The sequence below is a fragment of the Microtus ochrogaster genome, linkage group LG4 (genome assembly GCF_000317375.1).
Source record: "Microtus ochrogaster isolate Prairie Vole_2 linkage group LG4, MicOch1.0, whole genome shotgun sequence".
In the NCBI taxonomy this organism is placed as follows: domain Eukaryota; kingdom Metazoa; phylum Chordata; class Mammalia; order Rodentia; family Cricetidae; genus Microtus; species Microtus ochrogaster.
This window is the reverse complement of record NC_022030.1, coordinates 39,323,008-39,336,717: the sequence shown is the minus strand read 5'-3', so window position 1 is coordinate 39,336,717 and position 13,710 is coordinate 39,323,008. Positions and strand designations below refer to the sequence as shown.

The following is a 13,710-nucleotide window of genomic DNA, read 5'->3' as shown; positions in this document are numbered from 1 at the left end:
CAATATGGGAATTAGACACGATTCCCATCTCAAATTCAAACTGTGGTGATTGCTAACCAACCCAGGTCTAGACCCAAATGATCCATCAGCACCCATCCTCAGCATCTTTTTCTGAATCCTTTGGGTTTGCCTCACTCAAGTAACCCATCTGTGGGCCAGAGAGCCCAGTTAAGTCATTTGCTTTTTAATTTCCAGTCATTAAAGCAGCCATCTAACTCAGACACGTGCATTCCTCAAACTGAACAACACTGAACTGTAGCCAACTTAACATAACACTGTTCATATCTCTATTAAAGGATTGGCGGGAAATGCATCCTAGCAATGATGACAGCCGAGATTTGGATCCCAGAATCCTATATAGAAGTCTGGCAGACAGCAAGGCTGACTGTGATCCCGGGATTCCACAAGTGCAGGGGATCCATAGGGCAGGATGGCTAGCGAAACTAGCTGGTCTTGGGGAACTTTGGGTTTAACACCACCGTGATACATAGAATGGTAACAGAAAGAGGAAGACATCCAATGTCAACTTTGAATCTCTGTGGATATGCATACATGTATTCACACATGTGTAAACACAGACTCACACAATATACACATAGCTCTTATGGAGTGACTGTTATTATATTCACCAGTGTTATATGAAGAATATTTAACAACTAATAACAGAGATGAGCAAGCGAGACTCACAGCACATGCCAGAGAAATATGGAACCTCATTAATGTGTCAGGTGTTATATCTTTTGCTTTTTAACTGAGTAAATCTGAGGAAAGAGTTCCAGAGAAAGAAACTAAAATATTCTGTCAAGTGAGAATGTACTTTGCTACTTTAAAATACAATAAAATCTTAAGAAACATATGTGCAGACATTGGATTATATTTCGTTCATCAAATCCTATGTGAGAGTTTCTAATGCCTAGAACTAAGAAATTAGCAACAAAATCATTTCTTCATCATTTCAGTAAGCATACATAGTCATTTGATCTTCACACAGGATGAAGTAAAAAATGTCTTCAGGTTTAAAGCCTGCATGTGCTCTATCAGCACACACACAATTACCACAGACTGTAATCAAGGGAGAAACCATTTGGAAAAAAATAACCTTGAAATAACCACTAGCAATATAATGAGATGAACAATTCATGAATATGAGAACTCTTTTCTGTCATGAGCTTGATTATAGAGGATATAGTCTTCAGCCCTGACCAAGGACCGGCAGACATAAATAACACTACGTGCTTCTGATGCTTTTTTTCTTTTTTTTAGGAATGGGCCTTTAAATATTCTAAAGGTAGGTATTATTTTTTCCTGTTTTTCCAGAATCATATTTCCTTCAAGTGCCTTGTGAGAATTTTCTACTGTAATTTTGCTTTATGAGGAAATCTCACCAAAATGTATCCATTTGTAAATACACGTTTTCATAATACCTGAGGCTTGTAGGAGGCCGTGCCCTGTTGGTTCATGTGGCAGGTAAGCCACTAGTTTGAGGATGAGTCTGAACCATCCAGCAGACTCAAATCACAACATAAAGGGATTTCCAATTTACAAGCAGAAAAGAATCCTTCTCTACACATGAAGCCCCATGTGTGGTCTTTAAACAAAGATATTGCAGAGGTTTCTAGATTTTTTTATTGTTGATAGACTTGGAGAAACTAAGTTGTCTTTGTTTTAATATTTTTTTCTTTTTACCCATTAATAAATCCACCTTTACAGCATTCATTTTGCCAGTGAGAAATACATTACTTATAAAATTTATTTTTATGTACCGTATAAATATTGAGCAAAAGCTTTTGAACTATAGGAGATGAGCTTAATCTTCCCCTTTCTGTGAGTGATAGGGCCAGTCTGTCAAAGTAGAGGAGCATGTACCAGACCTAAATTTGCTAAACAAAATTAGATGCATGCCATTCTGTTGGTCTTATCTCTTTCTCTGGCTCACAGTGTGCTAATTCTGACCATGAGCAATAGCGTAAGCTCAGCAGAAATAATGAATGCCCCTTTCACCAACACTTGTGTGAAATGTTTTGTCTATTTCAATTTATCTGAAAGATATATATATCTGAAAGATATATATATATATATTTATATATATATATATAATATTCTTTTCAATTTTTATCCTGTACTTAAAAGAAAAAAAGAAAAAGGGCAGTAAAGAATTATACTTGAATACTAATCACTTCAGTTCCCATTAATTCCAGGCACATCTTTAGAGTTTTTGATACATCTCCAGGGACAGCAGGCTGCTAAATTTGAAGTTAACAACTGGGAAATATTAACTATTTAGCTGATGTATTTTACATACTAAGCGTGTGACTTTAACACTAATCCTTTTATTGTTTCTCAAATGTACTGATACATTAGTTAAAAATATCACCAAAGGTCTCTGGCCTCTGACTATTCATTTTAATTTAGTTGCATTGTTTCATCCACGGATGGTAATAATGGCAACTGTGGCTAAAGGCGTCATATTTAACTTGTCCAAAGGTTAAAAGTCAAAGATAGAATTTTATCCATGCTAAATAATGTGATTAAAAATCCAGTGAGTTATATTTTAAGGAATAGGACCTTAATAATATAGCTGTCACATAATGGAACTGACGGTGGCATGGTTCCATTAAACTGTGTTATAAACTGCAGAATGATACATGAGAAATTTCACATGACCCATTCTAAAATGTGCCCTAAAATGTTTAATGTTCAATCCCAAAGAGGTTTACCAAGATTCTTATTTACCATAAGAATTTAATTTTTTGAGATTCCCTACACTGATGTGTCTCAAGGCCCATGACTCATTCGAATTTCTTTATTTCATTTTATTTTTGAAAGAAGAGCATACAGAGTCTGGTTCCAATATATTTCTATGCTTTTGCTTTAGGTTATTTCTTCTTCTTCTTCTTCTTCTTCTTCTTCTTCTTCTTCTTCTTCTTCTTCTTCTTCTTCTTCTTCTTCTTCTTCTTTTACAAAACAGATAAAACATATGGGAAGGTTTTCTTAACATAGGCTGTGCAAAAATAAAACAAAAGAACACCAACAACAATGAAACAAAATGTGGAGAATATACTCTGCAATATTCACAGTGACCTGCACTCTGCACTAGGGTCCTTAACTAGCAGATATTATTAGACAAATTTCTTCACATAGGTACAGGGGAAGCAGAAAAGGCTTCTGACCTGAAGAAAAAGGGATCAGGGATGTCAAGAATATCTTTCTTCCACAGAGAGCAGAGAGAGAGGAACCACGCTTTTGTGGGGTGTTACTCCCTTTGCAACTTTAAAGAAGGCTTGCAGGGCCATGAGAAGCCACCTGGTTCTTGGAGCACACTCACAATACCAGTCAGGCTCACTCCTCCCCCAAGACTTCTTTTACTTCTTTTTTTTCCACCGACAGGTAGGAACAACAATGTTTGATCCAAACTTTCTTACTGTGGGTTCTTTCTTTAACTATAGACTCACTGTTTATGCATGCGCATGTGTATGAGTCTGTATGAGTATATGGTTCACTACGCAGGTGCAGGTGCCCCCTGAGCCAGAGGAGGGCATCAGATCCCCTGTGGTAGAGCCACCACATGAGTCCTGAGCACACCAGTCTGCAGCAAGTGTGTTAACTCCAGAGCCATCTTATTCAGGCCCCTTCTGGTGGAGCCTTAAAAGGAAAGGGATCAAGAAAGTTTTACAATAAACTCCGACATTGTCCTGACATCCCTATGCCCATTTCTCATTACTAATAAATTCTCAGTAATAAGGTCTCAGTTTACGGTTAGTTTGAAAAGTGACATTAACTCTTCCAGGCAATTATAGATTTAAGTACACTGATTGCACCCTACTGGCCTAGGAAGGTTGGCAGTTTCCTAGAATAAGGAAATCTGAGGGAGGAAAATGTTTAGACATACATTTTCCCTGGTAGGATTTGACACTACAATACTACAAACACATCACTCACTCTCAGAATCCAAGGCAGCCATCTAAAAGAGCATCCAAGAGAACCCCTATTCTGTTGCATTGCTAGCGTGTTCTTAATAGAGTGCTTCAAAAATGGTGAGCTTATGTCTGTCTAGCTGTCTATTTTAGGATACTGAGAAATCTTGGCTATTACAAAGCTATGTTATCACATCTATCTAGAAATAGAAAATGTTACATTCTGTCTGTAATTCATTTTCTCATGAAATTCTTATTAGGATTTCCCTGAAAGCAAAGATTGCTCCCCAAATTTTGCAAGCTCGTTTAACATATTTTATAGTGTGTTTTATTGCTGTCAACTGTCCTTCGTCAAGAAAACTCTGGGATCTTAAACTTCTTACATCTGTTCCTTCCTTTTTATTTTTTATTTTTTTAGCCTGAGTGACTTTTGATCATGGTTGTGTCTATCTGTGTGAGTGTATGCCACATGTGCATGGGTCAGAAGGTGCCCAATGCAGACAGAGGCATCGAACCAATGGAGTTGGAGCTACAGGTGGTCGTTAGCCACCTGATCTACATGCAAGGCCTCCAATCTCTTCAGCCTCTGCTCTCTGGTTATTAATATGGTCCCAACCTTCAGAGAGGACATTGCTGGTGGGTGTTAAATCCCTAATGCTTAAACAGATAAAAACTTGAATGAGAGAGATGAATAGGAAGTTGCAATATAATTAGCATTTGACCTAAAAATAGTGGATTAAAAACAGTTGCACGTGTTTAAGAATGATATTCTCATTTTTTTCAACTTGCCAAAAATAAAATGAACAGAAATACTTGCTATCAATTTGGGAGCAAGCTCTAAAGATTGGCAAGGGTTTCAAATCATACAATCTTTAAAAGGCTCCATTTGAAGAAATAGCTTCAGAAGGACAAGAAAACAACCAAAGAAATGCCCTGCATAAACACCGCTAATATCTATTGTTAAGAATTCTGTATTTATGTTTCAGAACAGCTTACATTGTTATTATATGATTGAATTACAATAAGAACCATGTATGAATGCACTTAAAATTATTCCAGCAAGAGTATATTATTCTTTAGTTTAAAAGATATGTTAAGTGCTTACTATGCCTTTGGCTCACATTAGTTGAAAGCTTAAACTTCCATTCAAAAGTAAGAACTGTATGATAAATGAACAAAGATGATGTTGATAAGGTTCAGAAACTACTGTAGTCAACTTAAGGAGGAAATAAATGAATAGCTAGGATTCAAAATGGATTTAAATTATGCAAAATCTTCTTCACAAGGCATCAGGTAAGTCATAAACTACAAGGAAAGGGGTCCGCAGAAGAAGAGACAATAAAGAGGCATGATCATGGAAACAGAGTAGGTAGCCTGGCTTTCAGGAAGAACACATCTTAAGAAACTCTAAGACATGGTTAAACATAAAAGTGAGGACAATTTAAGCAGGCTTTGAGCTTCACAATGGGATTCACCAAGTATTTCCGAATCAAAACTAGGATAATTGATGTGTTGTATTAGAATGGTCATCTGGCATGGTAGGAAGGCCTTAGAGGCAAGGAGATCTTGTGGCACCATTTCATTGACCTGTCTAACATTTTTATTTAAAAGCAATTGAGAGATAGATTTTTTTTAATTCATTTTTGTTGAGTGCTACATTTTTATCTGTTCCCTTCCCTGCCTCTTCTCTCCCCTTCAACCCTCTCCCAAGGTCCCCATGATCCCAATTTACTCAGGAGATCTTGTCTTTTTCTGCTTCTCATGTAGATTAGATAGCCGGGCAGTGGTGGCATACACCTTTAATCCTAGAACTCAGGAGACAGAGGCAGGCAGATCTTTGTGAGTTTGAGGCCAGCCTGGTCTACAGAGTGACTTCCAGCACAGGCTACAAAGCTACACAGAGAAACCCTGTCTTGAAAAACAAAACAAAAAAAATGGTTAAAATTATAGGGCCGGGCAGTGGTGCCACACGCCTTTAATCCCAGCAGTCGGGAGGCAGAAGCAGGCTGATTTCTGTAAGTTCGAGGCCAGCATGGTCTACGAGAGCTAGTTCCAGGACAGGCTCCAAAACTACAGAGAAAACCCTGTCTTGAAAAAACAAAAAGAAAAACAAAAAAGGATAGATTATTAACAAACCATGCTGTCAATTTTTCTTAATAACAGACTTATTTAATTGTACCACTGTAGACAAAAAGGCTTACCCAAGAAATCCCAAAAATGAAACTATTTATATGTATCTGAAAGAAATATTTTATTTGTTCTCTGTTGAGTTCTGTTAGGTCCCATCAGAAAAAAAAAAAAGCTAATAGGTGAATATTCTGCAGGCCTGCAGGGAATAAGGGCAAATTATGGCAAAAAAAAAAAATGATCTTGGGAACAGGAGTTTGCCTAGACCAGAGCAGTTACTACCATCTAAGATCTGCATTCGGCTTATCCCTGCCAGTGACAGAGCTGATCTTGAAGTAGAGAACTACGCATGTTAGTAGTCATACAAGGCAGCATCATGGAACCTGAAGAAGCCATGGACATGTTTTTAGTGGTAATCATACATGAGACACCATAGGCTAAAAAAGACCAGAACACAAATATCCTGAAGGCTAGTTTATGGTTGTCATTTACCACAAGGGCTTATATGGATATTCATTAACATAGAAGCATATGAAAACAGACATATTAAAGCTCAAAGGAGTATTAAAAATCCAGTGATAAAAGTGGTTGTTGACATATCTGATGTTTTGGAGAAAAAAAAATGAGCGGTTAGTTTCTTTTCTTTTAAACAGCTTTAAATTGTGTTTCAAAAGTGGCATTGAGATGTGTGCGCAGATGTATGTATATGTGCATACATACTTGTATATAAGTAGATAAACTTAACTCTATTCATTTAACTCCTGGAATTGAGAAACCGTGTCTTGCATATTCTTAATGGTGTGTAGCTTGCTTCGGTAACCCCTACAATATTGGAAATAACATGATTAAGAGTAATGATTCTGAGAGATCCTCATGGGAGACTTGTAATGATGATGTGCAGGAAGTTCCGTGGTGTCTATGTTAATCTTTTGTGGATGTAGGGGGCTCCATTTTCATTTCCAGTTCCTAACAGGAAGTGACTGTTTCTGCCAAAACAAATTTCAAATCTCCCTTATGTCACTAGGGCCCTAAGAATGCTGATCGTGCTCAAGAAAGCACAGGCACTTGAAGGAGCTCATCCACAACAAGACAGAGTTAAGGTAGATCAACAACACTGCAACACATAAGGCCCAGAGGCAGCATCTTACAAAATATTCAGTTAGAGGGAGGTAATTGCTCCATCGAAACAAAACAATGAAGTCTCAATACTGAAAGCTTTCATTGTGTAGTTGTTCAAAGGATAGCACAATCCCCTTGGAACCAAGGACCTTGGGTTCAGCATAGGTCTGGATGAATCTGATAGATTCCTTTGGGTTCACTGGTTAAGGGCCCCCACTAACTCAGTGGTGAGAGAACTCACCAAGTGTTTTTTATAATCCTTTTTATTTAAGTAAATACCTTGTTTATTATGGATAAGATAAACAACTATCTTTACTTCTTAGTCTCTTAAAGACTTCAAAAAGAGGTGCTTCAAAATACCATTCAAATCCAAATGTCGGCTGCTCCTATGTGGATTACAGAGTCTAGAATAGACAATTGAAGTGAGATCCTCATAGAGTTTTCCTGACAATGTGTTTTAGTTTTTAATCATCATGATATTGCATAAATTATATATGCAATCCAATATTATGACCTAGATACAACAAAGATAATGATGATCGCACAGCCTTTGCATTGGAAAGAACTATACAGTGTAGGCAGGCCTAGCAACTGATCTGTTTCATTGCAATTTTTGTTATTCTCTTTGAGAAAAATTTCTATTTATTATTTCAACTGTCTATGATTTTTCAAGCACTTCTATGTATCTTATAGAAAATAATACAGGAAACAACACTTTGTTTTCTTCTTCTAATTTCTTTACAAAAATGGGAAGACAAGACCAGATAAGCAACTTATAAAGAGCATTAGATATCTCTGAAGACAGCAGATAGGAGAAAAGACAGCAACAGAGAAGAAAAAGAGAAATACCAAATATGTCCAAATAAATTCCAAGAAGTTGGCTTATCTCTGCACCTTTAACAAAACACAGTTATAAAATCCTGCTTTTGATACCAATTCTACACAGGTGAACTTACTCAACAATTGGAGATCTACTTACAAAAGTATTCATAAGACAATTGATTCCTATCTCATGTATGTTTTAACATCCATTTTCCAATGAAATTATCAAAAAAAAAATATTCAGGATGTTAGTAGTTGAGGTATCCTATTTAGCGCTAACAGAGGTATGCAAATAGACCAGAATTCTAGCCCAAGCTCTCAAAGACGTCTACTGGAGCCCTGAACTCTTACATTTAGTCCAGAGCTTTAGTCTTTAGCATTCACTCAACACCAGCGCTGCTGATGTGCTACCACAGTGCAGGCGATGCCATACTTACTAAATTCCCTCAACTGCTGCCCCCTGAAGTTGTGCAAAATTCTGGGCCTATATGGAATCATTTATTCTAAAACAGCTGTGAGACAATTATTTCATGCTCAAAAGACTCTTTAGACGAACCCCCAAACTGCCACATTGTATAATGAAAGTGAGATGCGCTCTCTCTCTCTCTCTCTCTCTCTCTCTCTCTCTCTCTCTCTCTCTCTCCCCCCCCTCTCCTTCTCAATCTAGAAAGAATTTGTTTAAGTATCAAACACAAAAGCGAAAAAGTGACTTTAAAGTGTTTTGTTCAAGCTTTAGAAAAATAAATTTATTTAATTAAACATGTCAGAATACCAACAAGTCAGAAAGATACATGAACAATGAAATCTGAAGAGACCATAGGGCAATTTCAAAAAGAATTATTTGAGAGAAAGAGTTTTCACAGACAACCTTACAGAGTCAAGAACGTCTATATTTCTTTAGACTGGTGCTTTCCAGACAGAAAAAACCTGCTAGCAAGTTTGTGCTGTGTTTCTAAGCATATGTGCAAATGTTTTAATTGTATGTACAACTTAAATTTCACGTACAAAAGCAATGATCTGGCTACTAGACTGTATCTCGGCATCACGGAAGGCTTTAAAATCACTGCTGTGGAAAACCGCTACACAGTGGAGAGATGTACAGAATCTCACATGCTTTCCCCCAGGCAGGTAACCCCACTCACAAAGGTCAGAATGAGATGCTGCAAACATTAAGAAGTGCCTAGGATGAAGAAATCTTGATTTAAACCATATGGTTATGATCTGGGCTGTTCTTAATTACAGTATAGGCAGGTAAGTTCTCATCACAATTATGTAGACGTGCTATGGTTTCAGGAAACATTGAACTATCATCTTTTTAAAAAAATTGGGATAACTAAATTAAAAAATTAAGCTACTTTCTCATTGTGAACTCTTATCAATAACTCTCCTAGCAATAATTTAAATATTTTTCCCTGTTTATATATCTATATTACACAAAATAACTATTACAAAAAAGACCCAGTTTAGTTCAATATGGTGAAATGTTAATATGATAAGACCATCTATGATATAATCATATCTCTAAGCCAGCAGAGAGCTGGCATTATGATCAACTTCTCTCTGTATAGCACATTCAGCTTATCAGTGTAAAAGATAACAAAATGTTCTTGACACTTTTATAGACTACTGTAGATTTGAACATGTATTAGCTAATTTCAATGTAACTATTAACAACAAATGCCAATAAGCCTGCTGGTAATAGACATCCCTTCTGTTCCGTTTAGATTTTGGATATTTATACATCACTTCTGGACATCCAACAACAGGAGAACACTGTAAAATCAAAAGTTATTGCTATTTTGAAAACACAAACTAAATTTTCTTAATAACTGACAGGACATAGCACAAAAGGCAATGCAATATTAAAGGCATGCTAATTTAGTATATTGTGTAAAACATGCACTTTACAGAGCTATTAATCTCAAGGTGGCTGTATTCAAGCTTCAGAGATTACCCAGGGCACACTTCCTTGTGTCAGTAGCTTTTGTTGGATGGCAGTCATCACCTTTCCATGGTCAATGGGAGGAAAGAGGGACAGTAGAAGGGAAAGATGTACTTCTCTGTGGGAAGATTTGGCCTTGGAGTCCGGGCTTTGTAGGTGCCCCAGTGATCGGGGATCGATGCTGCTTTATTTTCTTTCAGGGATAAATCTGAGCAATGGAATGGCTTACGATTGTTCAGCCAACCAGCCATATCAGATTTATCAGAGAAAAAGAATGAAAGCTGGTTTAGAGAAGTCTTGCCGTGGCTGAGTGGCAGGTTGCAGGGAGAGACACACACATACACAGACACAAATGAATACACTTAGTGGTGGGAGGGAAAATATATATTCACATGTGCATAAACTCAAAGAATATTCAAGGAATCCATAGTAATGGAAGGGGTGAATGTATGAGTCAGATGATAAACAGTACTTCTATTTCAGAACCAAAGAGATGAATACTCATGAATACTAAATATTTGAATCCACTTTGAGGAGGAAATATGATTTTCTATCAAGTGAATTCAGACTCTAAAACATCAGCCAATGCAAACGTTGTGCCCAGGTTAGAATAAAAAAATACATAAATCTTTCATCACATGCAAGCCGTAATAAATGTTCTGACGTGATTTCCTAATTAAGACACATTTCCAGGGACTAAATGAAAATATGAATATATACAAAGCTGTAAGTGCTTGGGTTTTTTTTCAAGTAATTTGGACTTCTATGTTTGCATGATTAAAATAAAGGCAGTTGAGTTGACATGAAAAACAAGGGATCGCGACAGAATCAGAGCCATGACTTCATCTCAGCCGTAGGAAATGATAGTGTTTTTAAGTAGTTTGCAGTTACAGTGAGAGGCACCCATCTATTTAGAAGGCTTCTGAATGGAAATGTGTACTCCCACAAAGCTCTCTTGTGTACACATGCATGGTCTTCAAAATTAAAGGAACAAAGGGGCTATGATAGTCTACCCGTGGGCATGCTCATTGCAAAAACATTGGAGAGACAATTGGTATGTTCTAGAGAACCTCTGCAGTATTTCTATCATTTAACTTTTATTAATGTTTCCTTCTCATATGTAAAATACCACCTAAAGTTTGGGTAAAATAATATACCTTAAGTTTGTAGGAGATGTGTGCACTTTAATTAAATGAAAAGCAAGGGGACTAAGTAACTTGCACATGAAGACGAGAATGAACTTGTCCATCACATATTGGGGCTTAGGAGGATGTCACTTCGACACTACTGGATATTTTTATTTCAGTACAGCAGCGATATTGGTAAGTCCCACCATAGAAAGAAGGAAAACACTTTAACTCCTTAGTGGAATTGCCATATAAAGGCCTTAAGCTAAAAACATTTATAGATAAAATTTATCACCAGTAATGAGTCAAAAATTCTTCGGTATTATCTTAAAATACTCGAAAGCTGAATTGATTTCCCTCAAGCAGAATAAAAACAAGTTTTCTTATGTACAGTTTTCCCAAGAATTCTTGAAGATTGTGGGAGAGAATCTCACACTGTATGTTTTATTCCGTTCACACACAGCAGTAAATAAGGTGCATTCCTTCTGCTTAAGAAATTAGCATTTCAAAAATATGCCCCTCTCCCCTGAACTCCAAGCGTGTCTAATAATGCGAAAAGCAGATTGTCTTCCCTCGTTTCCTTAATTTGTTTCATCTAAAAGCAATTCACTCAACATCTTGTCGCCCTCTGGCAGCCTAGTTTACTTATCCGCACTTAATTTCTCATTTGGACCAAAACAAACTCCTCCAAACTGCTACTGACTGCTAACCGCGAGAGAGGAAACGCGCAGTATGTATTTACTTGGATAGACAGTCACACATATCCAAGCACCGCCACAAACACCGAGGCTCGCTTTCACCAGACAGCTACGTGTTTTATCATAGCACTACTTTAAAACCAGCTGAACTTTCTCTGCCAGGTGCGGTGGGGCACCTGGAAAAAAAAAAAAAAAGTCCCTGAGGGCACTGACAGTTTCCAATAGATCACCCAAGTACGCTTGTTGCAATTATAGCAGGGATGCACCCAAGAGCCTTTCTTTGTGCGGCCCTTTCATCTAGATCACTTTGTGTTTTGAACAAGTGAGGCTCTCTTTTGTGCCCCCAGAATTTCAAGTACAGAGTCACACAGGGAACAACAATGGCACGCTAATCCTCGTGCTTCTAAATGGGCTCACTTGTGGGTCTGACTATTCGTCCAGGGAAAAGAGCAGAGCAGAGCTAGGGCGCAAGCTGGTGTCGTCTGAGACGTGGAAGGGGACAGCTGCAGAACTAATTTGGATTACATTCCTTGCCTAAATATTGAAAAGGGCTTTTCGGCATAGCCCTACCGGGAACTGCACAGTTAATACTAAATTGCTGCGGACTTGAAGCGGGGATCCCCCAGCGGCCCAGGCTATGCCAGACAGCCCCCTGGTAGGGTGGCCTGATACAAATTCCTCTCGGCTAAGCCTGCGTGACAGTAGCAAGTGTTTTTGAATGGGTCAATGTGCATAATCAGCCCATTGAGGGGAAAGGCGAAAAGCTCCGAGTGGGTAGCCAGGAGAAGCATGTATCTAGGCGGCCGCCTGGAATCTCAAGTCCTGGCTGCTGTGATTCCAGAGGTGACTGGCGCACCGTAGTTGGTATGCACGAAGAATTTCGGAGTCACTGGGAGTGTGCAAACGGCCAGCACAAATGGCGCACATGTGCCTTTCGAAGGTCATTTTGAACAGCTCTAAGACTGTAACTTGTTATTTACTAGGCAAGGAGGAGGAGGAGGCGCGGGTGGGGGCGGAGCGGGAAAACTAGCAAGCTGCTGCTTTCTCGGTGAGGTCAGAAGGACACCCTCTGGGGACCTAAAGCTCTCCCTGTCACCACTCCTAAACGCTTTATCTCTTCAAGCTGACTCCCACACTCCCGCCACCAGCCCCGGAAGGTTCCGGAAATCTCTCTGCCTCTCCAAAAGCCCTCTTCTCAGCCCTTTTGGTCGCATCAGACACACCGGTTCTCCTTGGTCCTTTCCTATTCCCTCCTCTTATCCCGGGGAAACTCCCAAGTGTCAAAAAAACTTTGAGCTCCATGGCACCGGAGCTGCTGTCATTGGCCCTGGACGCCCCAGCATGCCAGTGACACCTCTTGGACTCAATTAGTTCTTTTTTTCTGTCCAAATACCTAGGGCTGCAGCGCTTGGGCCAACAGCGGCCGATCTCAGGGCGCCGCCAGGGCGCCCGCCTCGGCCTCGGACTAAGTCACTGAGCGCCACCCGTGGGCTTAGCAGCCCCGCAGGACAGTAAACAGAAGTTGGAGGGACTCAGGCCAACCTCAAGTTAGAACTCTTCCGGGAGCAAGCCCTGCACGGGCGGGAACGTCGGGCTCTGTGCTCAGTCTACGAGACTTTTTTTTTTTTTTTTAAAGAGATCCTGCAGGCAGGAGAGCAAGCGACCCCAAAGTCAATTGCAAGACAGCTCCGGGATGTCAACGGAGAAGCCCAGTGACCCGGCTCCTGGCCTAGGCGCGGGTCCGGTGCGCTCCAGCTGCCAGGGCCGGGCTCTGCGTCCTGGGTGACCCAGCCGGGTACGGGAGAGTCGAGCTGGCCGCTGCACGCAAGCACGCTCAGGTGCCAAGCCGGGCTCCCGGCCCGCGCTCCACCCGCTGCAGCCCTGCACCCCAGGAAGGCCGGGCAGGAGCAGCCCAGAAACATCTCTGTGGCCGAAGAGGTGTAGCAATTCTATCTGGGTTT

At 39.5% G+C, this 13,710-nt stretch overlaps 1 protein-coding gene across 4 annotated transcripts in view; it reads right to left on the bottom strand.

The window, feature by feature from the left end:
• Erbb4 (erb-b2 receptor tyrosine kinase 4) overlaps nucleotides 1-13,710 on the bottom strand; it is a 1,055,173-nt gene that overhangs the window by 1,040,042 nt on the left and 1,421 nt on the right. The window lies entirely within an intron of this gene.